This window comes from Sturnira hondurensis, unplaced genomic scaffold, assembly GCF_014824575.4.
Source record: "Sturnira hondurensis isolate 20B ecotype Veracruz unplaced genomic scaffold, ASM1482457v3 Scaffold0021354, whole genome shotgun sequence".
Classification (NCBI taxonomy): Eukaryota; Metazoa; Chordata; class Mammalia; order Chiroptera; family Phyllostomidae; genus Sturnira; species Sturnira hondurensis.
Window position 1 is genome coordinate 35,591,883 of NW_028093985.1, and position 13,270 is coordinate 35,605,152.

General features: G+C 36.9%; 1 pseudogene; it reads right to left on the bottom strand.

The window, feature by feature from the left end:
• Window positions 1–4,338: 4,338 nt before the first annotated feature.
• LOC118977485 (40S ribosomal protein S3a-like) lies at window positions 4,339–5,193 on the bottom strand (annotated as a pseudogene).
• Between the last annotated feature and the right edge of the window lie 8,077 nt (window positions 5,194–13,270).

Sequence of the window (13,270 nt, forward strand, 5' to 3'; positions counted from 1 at the left end):
GTGCTTTCCACAGAGCTGCACTAATTTGCACTCCCACAAGCAGTGCAAAAGGGAATTCCACATCCTCACTACTAATTGTTGTTTATTGACTAATTAATGATAGCCATTCTGATAGGCATGAACCATTCTGACAGGCATTGGCCTCCCAATGGCCAGTTTTGTGGTTTTAACTTCCATTTCCCTGATGATTAGTGACACTGAGCATCTTTTCACCTGTCTATTGGCCAGCTGTACGTCCTGTTTGGAAACCCCTGTATTCAAGTTCTTTGTCCATTTTTTAATTGGATTGTTTGGTCTTTTTGGTGTTGAGTTTTATAAGTGTTTTTAAAAAATATTTATTTATTTCTGGAGAGAGAGGATGAGGAGAAAATGAGGGAGAGAAACATTGACTGGTTGTCTCTCACATGCCTGCACTTAGACCTGGCCTGCAACCCAGGCATGTGCCCTGACTGGGAATCAAACAAGCCACCTTTCCTTTGCAATTTGGTGCTCAATCCACTGAGCCACATCAGCCAGAGCAAGCTGTATAACTGCTTAGTAAATTTTGGATACTATCTCCTTACCAGATGTATCATTAGTGAATATGTTCTCCCATTCAGTGGGTTGTCTTTTCATTGTGTTGATGACTTCTTTTGCTGTACAAAAAAATTTCAGTTTGATGTAGTCCATTTCTTCATTTTTTCTTTTATTTCCCTTGCCCAAGGAGATATATCAGAAAAAAATATTGCTATGACAAATGTCTGAAATTTTACTGTCTATGGTTTCTTCCAGGAATTTTATGGTTTCAAATATTACATTTAATTTTTTAATGCATTTTGAATTTATTCTTGTACATGGTGCAAGAAGGTAATCTAGTTTCATTTTTCTGTATGTGTCTGTCCAATTTTCCCATCAACATTTATTGAATAGACTCTCTTTATCCCATTGTATGTTCTTGCCTCTCTTGTCAGATATTACTTGATCATAAGCATATTTATTATTTATTGGCTCTATTCTGTTCCATTGATGTATATGTCTGTTTTTAAGCCAGTACCATGCTGCTTGATTACTACAGCCTTTAGTATACTTCGATGTCAAGTAGCATGATTTTTTACCCCAACTCTGTTCTCAAGACCACTGTGGCAATTCTGGGTCTCTTGTGTATTCATACAAATTTTTGGAATTTTTAAAAAAATTTGTGAAATAAGCCATTGGTATTTTGATGGGAATTGCATTGAATCTATAAATTTCTTTGAGTATAATGGACATTTTAATGATGTTAATTCTTCCTATTCATAAGCATGATATAGTCTTCCACTTATTTGTATCTTCCTCAATTCCTTTCTTTAGTATCTCACAATTTTCCAAGTACAAATCTTGTACACACTTGGTTAAATTTATTCCAAAGTATGTTTTAATTAATTTTAAATGGGATTATTTTTTTAGTTTCCCTTATCCATAGCTCATTATTGGTATGTAAAAATGCAACTGATTTCTGGATATTTATTTTGTATCCTGTTACTTTACTGAATTAGTTTATCAGTTCTTGGGGGGGGGGTTTGGTGGCATTTTTAGTGTTCGCTGGATACAGTATCATGTTATCTGCAAATAGTGAGAGTTTTACTTCTTTCTTTTCAATTTGGATGCCTTTTATTTCTTGTTCTTATTGATTGCTGTGGCTAGAACTTCCAGTACTATGTTTAACAAGAGTGGTGAAAGTAGATACTCCTATCATGTTCCCATTCTTAAGGAAAATGCTTTTAGTTTTTGCCCATTGAATGTGATATTAGCTGTGAGTTTCTCATATATGGCCTTTATTATGTTGAAGTATGTCCCCTTTATTCCCATCTTGCTAAGAGTTTTTATCATAAATGGGTGCTGGATTTTAACAAATGCTTTTACTGCATCTATTGATATGATCATGTGGTTCTTAACTTTCATTTTGTTTATGTGGTGTATCGCAGTTATTGATTTGTGGATATTGTACCAAACTTGCATCCACAAATAAGTCCACTTGATCATGATGTATGATCTTTTAATGTATTGCTATTTTGGCCTGGTAATATGTTGTTGAGAATTTTAGCATCTATGTTCATCAGAGATTTTGGCATATATATTTTTTTTCTTTGTAGTATCTTTATCTGGGTTAGGAACTAGGATAATGCTGGCCTCATAAAATAAACTTGGGAATTTTCCCTCCTCTTGAATCTTTTTGGAATTGTTTGAGAAGGACAGGTGTTAGTTCCTCTTTGATTGTTTGGTAAAATTCACCAGTGAAGCAGTCTGATCCAGGACTTTATTTTTGTTGAGAGTTTATTGATGACCGCTTCAATTTCATTAGTTGTAATCATTCTATTCAGATTCTTCCTGATTTGGTTTAGAAAGATTGTAAGTTTCTAGGAATGTATCCATTTCTTCCAGATTGTCCAATTTGTTGGCATATAACTGTTGTAATATTTTCTTACCCATTCTTCATATTTTTTTAGTGTCTGTTGTTATTGCTTTTCTTTCAGTTCTGATTTTATTTATTTGGGTCTTCTTTCTTTTTTTCCTTGATGAGTCTGGTTAAAGGTTTGTCAATCTTGTTTATCTTTACAAAGAACCAGCTCTTGGATTCATTTACCTTTTGTCTTGTTCTTTTAGACTGTATTTTGTTTATTTCTGCTCTGATCTTTATTATTTCCTTCCTTGTGCTCACTTTGGTCTTTGTTGTTTTCTTTTTTAAGTTCTTTTAAGTGTAAAGTTAGATTGTTTATTTGAGCTTTTTCTTGTTTCTTGAGATAGGCCTCTAATGTTATGCATTTCTCTTAGGACCACTTTCATTGTGTGCCACAGATTTGGGGTTGTTGTGTTCTCATTTTCATTTGTTTCAATGTGTGTTTTGATTTCTTCCTTTATCACATTGTCAACCCATTCATTGTTTAGTAACATGTTATTTAGCCATGTCTTTGTATGTTTTTCAGTATTTTTATTGTGATTGATTTCTAGTTTTATACCATAATGGTCAGAGAAAATGTTTATGATTTTAATCTTCTTAAATTTATTGAGACTTACTTTATGTCCTAATATGTGGTCTATCCCAGAAAATGTTCCTTGTGCACTTGAAAAAAATGTATATTCTGATGTTTTGGGAGTGAAATCTTCTGAACATATCAACTAAATACATCTGATTTAGTGTATCATTGTTGTTTTCTTGTTGATTTTCTGTGTCAAATATCTGTCCATTGATGTCTATGGTATTAAGATCCCCTACTAAGACTGTATTACTGTCAACCTCTCCCCGGATGTCCATTAAGATTTTCTTTATTTATTTAGGTGCTCCTATGTTGGGTGCAAAAATCTTTACAGGTGGCATATTCCTCTATTGGATTGTTCCTTTTATCACTATGTAGTCCTTCTTTGTCTTTTACTATAGTCTTTGGTTTAAAGTCTATTGCTACTCCAGCCTTTTTTTCATTTTCATTTGTGTGAAATATCTTTTCTTTATCCCTTTCCTTTTAGTCTATATGTATCTTTCATTCTGATATGGGTCTATGTAGACAGCATGTATGTGGGCTTGTTTTTCCACTCATCTACCAAGAGTCTTTTGACTGGAGCAATTAAGCCATTTACATTTATAGTGATTATTGATAGGTACATATTTATTGTCATTTTATTCTTTTAACTACATTTCTTTCCTGTCTCTCCTCCTCTTCCTCCTCCTTCTTAAACCAAGCCCTTTAACATTTCTTGTAATACTGGTTTGGTGGTAACTAACTTCCTCAAGTTTTTCTTATCTCTCCTCTAATTTTAAATGATTGCCTTAAAAGAGTCTTTGTTGTAGGTCCTTGCTTTTCATCATTTTCAGTATTTCATGCTTATCCCTTCTGGCCTGAAATGTTTCTGTTGAGAAATCTGTTGGTAGTCTTACTGAAGCTTGGCCGTCTTTCTCTTGCTGCTTTTAAGATTTTCTCTTTGTCTTTAACCTCTGCCATTTTACTTATGTTGTCTTTTGGTGTGGTCTATAATTTTTTGGAAGTGTTAAGAAGGATTTGTTTTAATTCTTCTTTAAATGTTTAGTATAATTCACTGATCAAGCTATCTGGCCTAAGACTTTTATTTTGGGGGAGGCTTTTTTGGTTGCTAAATCAATCTTTTTATTTATTATAAATCTGTTGGGATTCTCTATTTCTTCTTGAATTAGTTTAGATAATTTGCATGTTTCAGACAATTTGTCTATTTTGGGTGAACTAATTTGTTGTCATATAACTGTTTATATTATTTTATAACCCTTTTCTCTTTTTAAAGTTGATAGTAATGTCCTCACTTTGATTTCTTTTCCTTTCATTTCTTTCTTCTTCTTCTTTTTAATTTTTTTTTACAAATAAGCCTTTTTATATGTCACCATTAAATGTCTGAATTTTAAACAGAATCTTGGACTGGGGGCTCATATCCATAAGCTCATTCAACTTCAGCATCTGTCTCATCCCCAGTAGCTTTTCCAGAAGTGCTACCTTCACCATGAAGCTCCATGAATTTTCCCAATTCAAACTTGAGCTTCAATATTTTGACTTTTCTAACAAAGACATCATGAAACAGATAAATAGATTGGCAAGTTTTTTCTATGTTTTTTCCAATGCTATCTGGAATCAATTATTGACCACTTCTTTCAAGTCATTCCTCTGCACCTCTTGGGTCATGATTTTCATCATCTTCTTTTGGATTTGGTGGACCTTTTGATGCTGAGCAGAGGAGGCCTTCTGAATCTGATTGTTGCTTTTTTTTTACTGAAAACCAACACAGAATAGATGAAGCAAATACCCATCAATAATGTTGACATCAACATGAGCTTTAATCATGGTCTGCCATTTTTTGACCATGGAACACATTTTGTCATGGGTAAGATCCACACCATGGAAATTAGTCAGGCAGTTTTTGTTTATTCAGTAATTATCTTGCATTTTCTATGTGCAACTTCATCATTCTGCAGATCAGCGAGGTTCACTTCAAATACAAACCATCCAATGTGATTTTGTTTCCTTGAGTTCTCATGACTAGTGTTTTTCCAATATTTCTTACATTAAACGTAGCTGGGGCTTTCACATCATACCAGTCTTTGTTAGAGAATGGATCAACCACTTCCTTCTTTGCTCCTTTGTGGCCACCTTTTGTGAGGCACTTGTTTTGCCCACCACCGTGACGCTGCTCAGAGAGACAAAAGGGCCTTACTTTCATTTCTGATTTTAGTTATTTGTGTCTTTTTTCTTTGTCAATCTACCTAAAGAAATTTTATTTTTCTTTTTCAAAAACCAACTTTTGGTTTAATTGAGTTTCCATATTGTTTTTGTATTCTATATTTCATATATCTCTACTTAATCTTCATCATTCCCTACCTTTGAGTTTAGTTTGCTTTTGTTTTTCTAATTCTTAAGGCATAAAGTTAAGTTATTGATTTGAGATTAAAACCAGAAAAGTCTGCATTCACCCTGCCTGTGTCTACCTGAACCAATGAGGAGAGACAAGGATTGAATCACTATGGGCACTTTATTCAGCTGCCAGCAACCTGAGAAGGCAGTGGGTTATGTATCCCCCAATACTATCTTAATATTTCAACTCAAGCAGATTGTTTTATAAGAAAAAAAGTGTAAGAGGTTTGGCGGGGGAAGGTTAATTAGATAAGTATTTCAGTCCAGCAGTGATTTTCCTAGTATTTCTTTATCTGCTGATCAAGAATTCTTTATCTTCATCACAATGGCTCACATACAACCTCAATTGCTTACAGACCCTTGGGGCACAAAGGTTGAATTGCTTGCTGATCTGGACTCACTGTAAGTCATGCATTCCTGTTCCTGGAACGACTTTCCACATAGATTAATCACTTAAGACTGTATGTATACCTGAAGCAAACATTTTTAACTCTTTTTACAGTTTTTTTTATTGCTGTTCTATGACAGTTGTCCCAATGTTCCCTCTATTGCTTTCCCCTGCCCTGCTCACTGCCCACCACCCCCTCCAACCCCCGGGTCCCACAGTTGTCCTCACCCTGTTGTCCATATCCATGGGTCATTTATACCTGTTCCTTGACCATACCTTTCCCCTTCTTTCCCCCCTTATCCCCCCCCCACTCCCCTCTGGTTGCTGTCAGTCTGTTCTTTGCTTCCATGCCTCTGGTTCTATTTTGCTCATTTTTTTTCATTTGGTTCCTCTTATAGGTGACATCATATGGTATTTGTCTTTCATGCCTCGCTTGTTTCAGAAATCGAAGGCATTTTTGTACACCAATGAAATATCAGAAACAGTAACTAGGAAAAAAAAACATTTATTATAGCAACATGACAAATAAAGTACCTAGGAATAAACTTAAACAAGGAGATGAAAGACCTATACTCAGAAAGTACAGAACACTAAAGAAAGAAATTAAGGAAGATACAAATAAATGGAAGCATATACTGTGTTCATGGATCAGAATAATTAACATCATCAAAATGTCCATAATACCCAAAGTAATCTATAGATTGAATGCAATCCCTATTAAAATACCAATGACATGTTTCACAGATTTAGAACAAATATTTCAAAAGATTATATAGAAACAAAAAGACCACAAATAGCTTCAACAATCTTGAGAAGAACAAAGTAGGAGGGATCACAATACCTGGTATTACACTAAGGCCACAGTAATTAAAATAGTCTGGTACTGGCATAAGAACAGATACATAGATCAATGGAACAGAATAGAGAACTCAGGAATAAACTCATGTCTCTATGGCCAATCAATATTTGACAAAGTGGGCAGGAGCATAAAATGGACTAAAAATAGACTCTTCAACAAATGGTGTTTGGAGAACTGGAATGGTATATGCAAAAAAATGAAGCTAGACCACCAACTTATACCATACATCAGATAAATTCAAAATGGATAAAAGACTTAAACATAGCCATGGCATCATTAAAGTCCAACAGGAAAACATAGGCAGGAAAATCTCAGATATCCTACACAGCAATATTTTCACTGATATGTCCTCTAGGGCAAGGGATATAAAGGAAAGAATAAACAAATGGGACTATACCAAATTAAAAAGCTTCTGTAGCAAAGAAGAGAACATTAAAGAAAACATCAGCAAAATGAAAAGGGAAATAACTGTGTGGGAAAATATATTTGCCGGTGATAACTCAGACAAAGGTTTGAGCTCCAAAATATGTAAAGAACTCATACAACTCCACTCCCAGAAGACAAACAGCCCAGTTAAAAAATGGGCAAAGGACCTGAACAGACACTTCTCCATAGAAGACATACAGAAGGCCCATAGGCATTTGACAGTATGCTCAGCATCACTAGTCATCAAGACATGTAAATTAAAACCACAATGAAATACCACTTCATACCAATCAGAATGGCCATCATTAATAAATAAAGAAACAAGTGCTGGTGAGGATGTGGAGAAAAGGGAACCCTAGTACACTGTTTGTAGGAATGCAGGCTGGTGCACCACTGTGGAAAAGGGTATGGAATTTCCTCAAAAAACTAAAAATGGAATTGCCTTTTGATTCAGTGATTCCACTGCTGGGATTATACCCTAGGAATCCTGAAACACCAATTCAAAGGGACCTATGCATCCTGATGTTCACAGCAGCATTATTTACAATAACCAAGTGCTGGAAACAGCTTAAGTGACCATCAATAAATGAGTAAATCAAAAACTGTGGTACATTTACACAATGGAATACTACGTAGCAGAAAGAAAGAAAGAACAGAAAGAACAGAAAGAAAGAAAGAACACCTACCTTTCATGACAGCATGGATGGAACTGGAGAGTAAAATCTTTTTTTGTTTGTTTATTTTTTTTATTTTTAATTTATTTAATTTTCAAGTACAGTTTTCTATTACTCCCATCTCATCTCACCCCCCCCCATGCTCTGCCCCTCCCTCCCATTTCCACCCTTCTCAGTTGTTGTCCATGTATCCTTTATATATGTTCCTCTAAATCCCTCCCCTATTTCCCATGAAATTCCCTCCCCTCTTCCCTCTGGTCACTGTCAGCCTGTTCTCTATTTCAGTGTCTTTGGTTATATTTTGCTTGCTTGTTTGTTTTGTTGTTTAGCTTCCTGTTAAAGGTGAAATCATATGGTATTTGTCCTTCAACACCTGGCTTATTTCACTCAGCATAATGCTTTCCAGTTCCATCCATATTGTTGCAAAAGGTAGGAGCTCCTTCTTTCTTTCTGTGGCATAGAATTCCATTGTGTATATGTACCATAGTTTTTAATCCATTCATTTACTGATGGGCACTTAGGTTGTTTACAACTTTTGGTTATTGTAAATTGTGCTGCTATGAACATTGGGGTGCATATGTTTTTGGGGATTGGTGTTTTAGGGTTCTTAGGGTACAATCCTAGCAGTGGAATTGCTGGGTCAAAAGGCAGGTCCAATTTTAGTTTTCTGAGAAAATTCCATACTGTTTTCCACAGTGGTTGTACCAGTCTGCAATCCCACCAACAGTGAACTAGAGTCCCCTTTTCCCCACAACCTCTCCAACACTTGTTGTTTGTTTCTTTGTTTATGATAGCCATTCTGACTGGTGTTAAGTGGTATCTCATTGTGGTTTTGATTTGCATCTCTCTGATAGCAAGAGATATTGAGCATCTCTTCATGTGTCTCTGGATCCTCTGTCGGTCCTCCTTGGAGAAATGTCTGTTCAAGTCCTTTGCCCATTTTTTAATTGGGTTAGTTGTCTTCTTAGAGTGAAGTTGTGTGAGTTCTTTGTATATTTTGGAGATTAAACCTTAGAGGTATCATTGGCAAATATGTTTTCCCATACAGTTGGTTATCTTTTTATTTTAATGCTGTTTTCTTTAGCCACTCAGAAGCTTTTTATTTTGATGAGATCCCATTTGTTTATTCTTTTCTTTATATTTCTTGCTCTAGGGGACATATCAGTAAAAATGTTGCTGTGTGAAATATTTGATATTTTCCTGCCAATGTTCTCCTCTAGAACTTTAATGTTGTCACGGCTTATAATAAAGTCTTTTATCCACCTTGAATTTATTTTGGTGCATGGTGTAAGTTGGTGCTCGAGTTTCATTTTTTTGCATGTAGCTGTCCAGTTCTCCCAACACCATTTGTTGAAGAGGCTATCTTTACCCCATTTTATGTTACTGCCCCCTTTGTCAAATATTAATTGACTATAGAGAGTTGGGTTTATTTCTGGGTTCTCTGTTCTGTTCCATTGATCTATGTGAATTCCCCTATCAAGATCTTTTGGTTTGAGCAATACTAGATGTGAGAGCTTAGGGACTTTTCAGGTCTTTTTTGGGATGTGTATAGCCTCAATCATGTGCACTGCCCTATGCATGTATGCGTCTTTCTAGATGTTCAGGAATATGTTGGAGCTTTTCAAAGCCTGCTATAGACATGTAATTCCTGAGTTTTTCATGTTAAGCTTTGTGATGAGCTTAGGAATCGCCTCAATTGTTTGTTTACCTCAGGCAGTTGCAATATTAAACAATTGCCTATGATTGTTTTCGACCTATGCTCCTGGAGAAAGGCTATCCACACTTGGTGAACTCAATCAGGTCATATAAAGAGAGCCTTGAGAGTAGAGATTTTGGGAATCACCAAATGGTTCAAAATACGACAATAATCTGAGAAGGAAGTTTTAAAGGGACTTTAACACTTTTATGCTCTTTCCAGTGGCTGCCATGTTGCTGGTTTTCACCACGCACTAGCAAGCTCTTGATTTTTAAGGCCATCACAGAGCTAAAAAGAGTACAATGAGAGCAAAGCACATTAAAATGCCACAAAGCTCAGCACTGGCTAGGTGGCTTAGTTGGTTGGAGCATTGTCCCATACACCAAAAGGGTGTGGGTTTCATTCCCCGTCAGGGATCCTGTCGGGGTGCATATTGAAGGCAAATGATGCAACCAACTGATGTTCTCTCTCTCTCTTTCTCTCTCTCTCTCTCTGTCTCCTTCTCCTTCTTTCTCCCCTTCTCTCTCTAAAATCAATTTAAAAATATCCTCAATAAGGATTTTTTACAAGTAACATAAAGCTCCTTGTGGTTTTGTTTGTTTGTTTTACTGAGATTTGGCTCTTATTCTTCAACAAGCACTCCTCGGATTGCTGTAAATGCTTGGTCACTTTCCAGAGTTCTGGTATAGTTAATTCTGACAATTTTTCCAGTGTTCACATTGATTTTATGGAGGAAAGGTTTGCTTTTCCATTGCTTTACTCTCCCTTTCTTCTGGATGCCAGTTTTTAAAATCCTCACCCAAGGATATGTTTAATGATTTTAGAGAGAGAGAAAAGGAGAGAGAAAGATGGAGATGTGACTGAGAAACATCAATTGGTTGCTTCCCATATGTGCCCTGATCAGGGACCAACCTGCAACCTAGGTATGTGCCCCTGACTGGGAATTGAACCTGCAACATTTTGGTGTATGGGATGACATTCCAACCAAATGAGCCATCCAGCCAGGCCTGGATATTTGTTCTTTGACACTTAATCAATTAATCATGTGCTAATTAAGGTCTGAAATTCTCCTTGGAGTCCCCTAAGGGTTAGTTTCTTTACTGATAATTTGCCACTGGATTTATGAGTCTGACAAACCTGGCTTGATTACTTAGATGGCCTCTGGAAGAGTTTCTCCTATGAGCTTTCTCTAAACATGATCCTTCTCACAGACCTTGGTGATTGACGCTGATGACACAACATGGTCCAATTTTGTAAATAAGGGCCCTTGGTGAGCTTGCACATGGGATGTCTTTCTGTCCTCCAATACTTGCCTGTTTCTTTCTCTTGCTGCACCATATCCTTTTCCTTTAAAGAAAAGGCTATGGATACTCTATAGAATTTGCTCAATCCTTTCAAATAACCAAGCTTGGAACATTTTTGCAATGATAAGTCCATACAATATAGTACCATGCAGTGGTGGAAAAGAATGTGAAATATATCTGTGAATTCATGTGGACAGATATTCAGGATATATTGTTAAATAAATCAAATGTGAGGTGCAGAATTGCATTTTTAGTATACTATTTTTTTGTAAGGAGAGAAATGCAAAGGTATATAATTGTATTTGCTTGGTTTGCATACGAAAACACTGAAAGGATACGCAAAAAAACTGTTAAAATTATTAACTAGGTAAGGGATGGAAGCAAGATGATTCAACCTATACATTTTCATATTTTGACCTAAAAATTTCATGTTTTGATTTTGAAACTATGAATATATTACTCATTCAAAAAGTATATTTTCAAGGTAAATGAAGAAAAATTGTCATGTAGCTCAGGAGTGATAATAACATATTACAGAAGTTCATCTAAAGTACCAAGAAATGAAGATGGAAAAACAGTAGACATGTCAAAGCATACACACAAACAGCGAAAGTAAGCAGAGACACAAGATACAAAGGTTAAATTTCACTTGGGGAACATATAAAAGGCTTAAATAATGGCTTTAGTTTTCTGAACAGCAGTACTGGTCACTTTTGGGGCAGGACATTTCTCTGTTGTTGTGGGGATCCTATGCCTTGTAGGATGTTTAGCGCTAATCTTAGCCTCCACCCAGCAGATACCAGTAGCAATCCCCACAAAGTTGCGACAATAAAAAATGTCTTCGAACATTGCCAGATGTCCAGAGGAGGAAGATAGCAAAAACACCCAGTTGAGAATCACGGCTTTAGCTGATGTGACTGGTACGTAGGCTTTCCAAGCAGCTCCTTAAAATTTTTAAAAAAATACTTCAGTTGTTTTTTTTTCTGTCAATTGATCTATTTTCCAGAATTACTCTTTCATTGAGATGTTAAATATTTCATATAATAGTATTTTCCAGTTCTCTTTTGTTATTAACCTAAGCACGACTAAGCCACCATATTATTTTGTAACTTCTTTTGACTGGCATTAATGATTTATCGGAGATATTTTCCCTTTTGATGAGATATTTAAATTGATGAATCATTTGGTGTGATTTTATTACTTTGAGACCATTTGTGTAGTGGCCAATCTTTATTTCTTTAATGATATTAGAGAAATGGAATTAAATACTTGTGCCCATGTACTTACTTTCCAATAAAATTTCTTATACAAAGTTGAGGGGAGGCATACCTCTAACATGAATTTGAAATAATTTTGTTATGATTCATTTTCTTTTTTTAAACCTTTCCTTGGGAGTCTGGAATTCTTCAAAACCCTTCATGAAATTGCCCAGGGGGGTCATAAGGACAATAATTAATTAGCACCACATCTGTGACAGTCCCATCTGACAATGGCCTAAATCCAGGGGCCCCTGCTAGCTCAGTAACTCACAATTCTGGCAGCCTGACTTAAGACAGATTTTGCAGAGAGAAATAGAAAAAGCGTCTCTACCCAGCTCTACTCAGGATCTTCTGGGAGTGATGCATGTGCTCATAATTATTTTAAAACATGATTGTTTTGTTTCTGAAGAAAGCAAATCAAACCTGGAATCAGGAGACCAGTCCACAGATTATAGCGCAACCATCTGTGTGAACCGTCAAGTTTCCCTTCACCACCTTGTTCTGGAAAGTTTGTGTGTGTTTTGTTGTCGCCCTTAACGTGATTAATTTAAATTTCAGGAGCGGGGGAAGATCACATTTCCCAAAGAATCACCTGGGTTTACCCCGTCTCCTCTAATGTGGGAGGGTTTTCTCATTGGAAGAGAGATAACAGTTCCAAGAAACAAAGCCAAGACAGTTCTGTGGCTGTGACGGTAAAATTCCTTTTGGGCTGAAATAACCGGAGGAGTCTAACGATGGGATACACTCAAATAAATCTTCAGCCAGCAACCGGATCTTTAACCACCCTCTCCTCCCTCTTCCGCAGCGCCTCCTTAGTACTCGAAACCCATTCCCAATTCAGCAGAGAGTGCGTGCAGACTCGGAACTTCGCTCACAGGCCCGGGACGCTCCCCAGAGCATCACTAAATTGCAAACAGATGCCCCCAAGCCTAAGGCCTCATCGACTAGGGCACCGCCTGGGAGACATGTTCCAGCTCGGTTGTTTCCGAGTGGAAAGGCTGGCTGTTAGATTGTTTTATTCTCTTTTCTTGAAAAGGCTGGTTTTGAGAGCAGAAATCCCCTTTCCCCGGGCAGGGGAGCGGAGAACCAGACCGGGATCCGGAACTGGACACCCAGGTCTGGGCATTTGCAGAGCCAACTGGCGGCTCCTCGCTCCGTCCGGTCCGGAGCTATAGCGGTTCTCCTCTCTCCTTTCCCGGGAAGAAGCAGGCGCTGCGCTCTTGGGTTTTTGTCGCCCCCTCCTCCAGCACTCCTTAGGAGAAGGCTCCAGGACCCCAGAC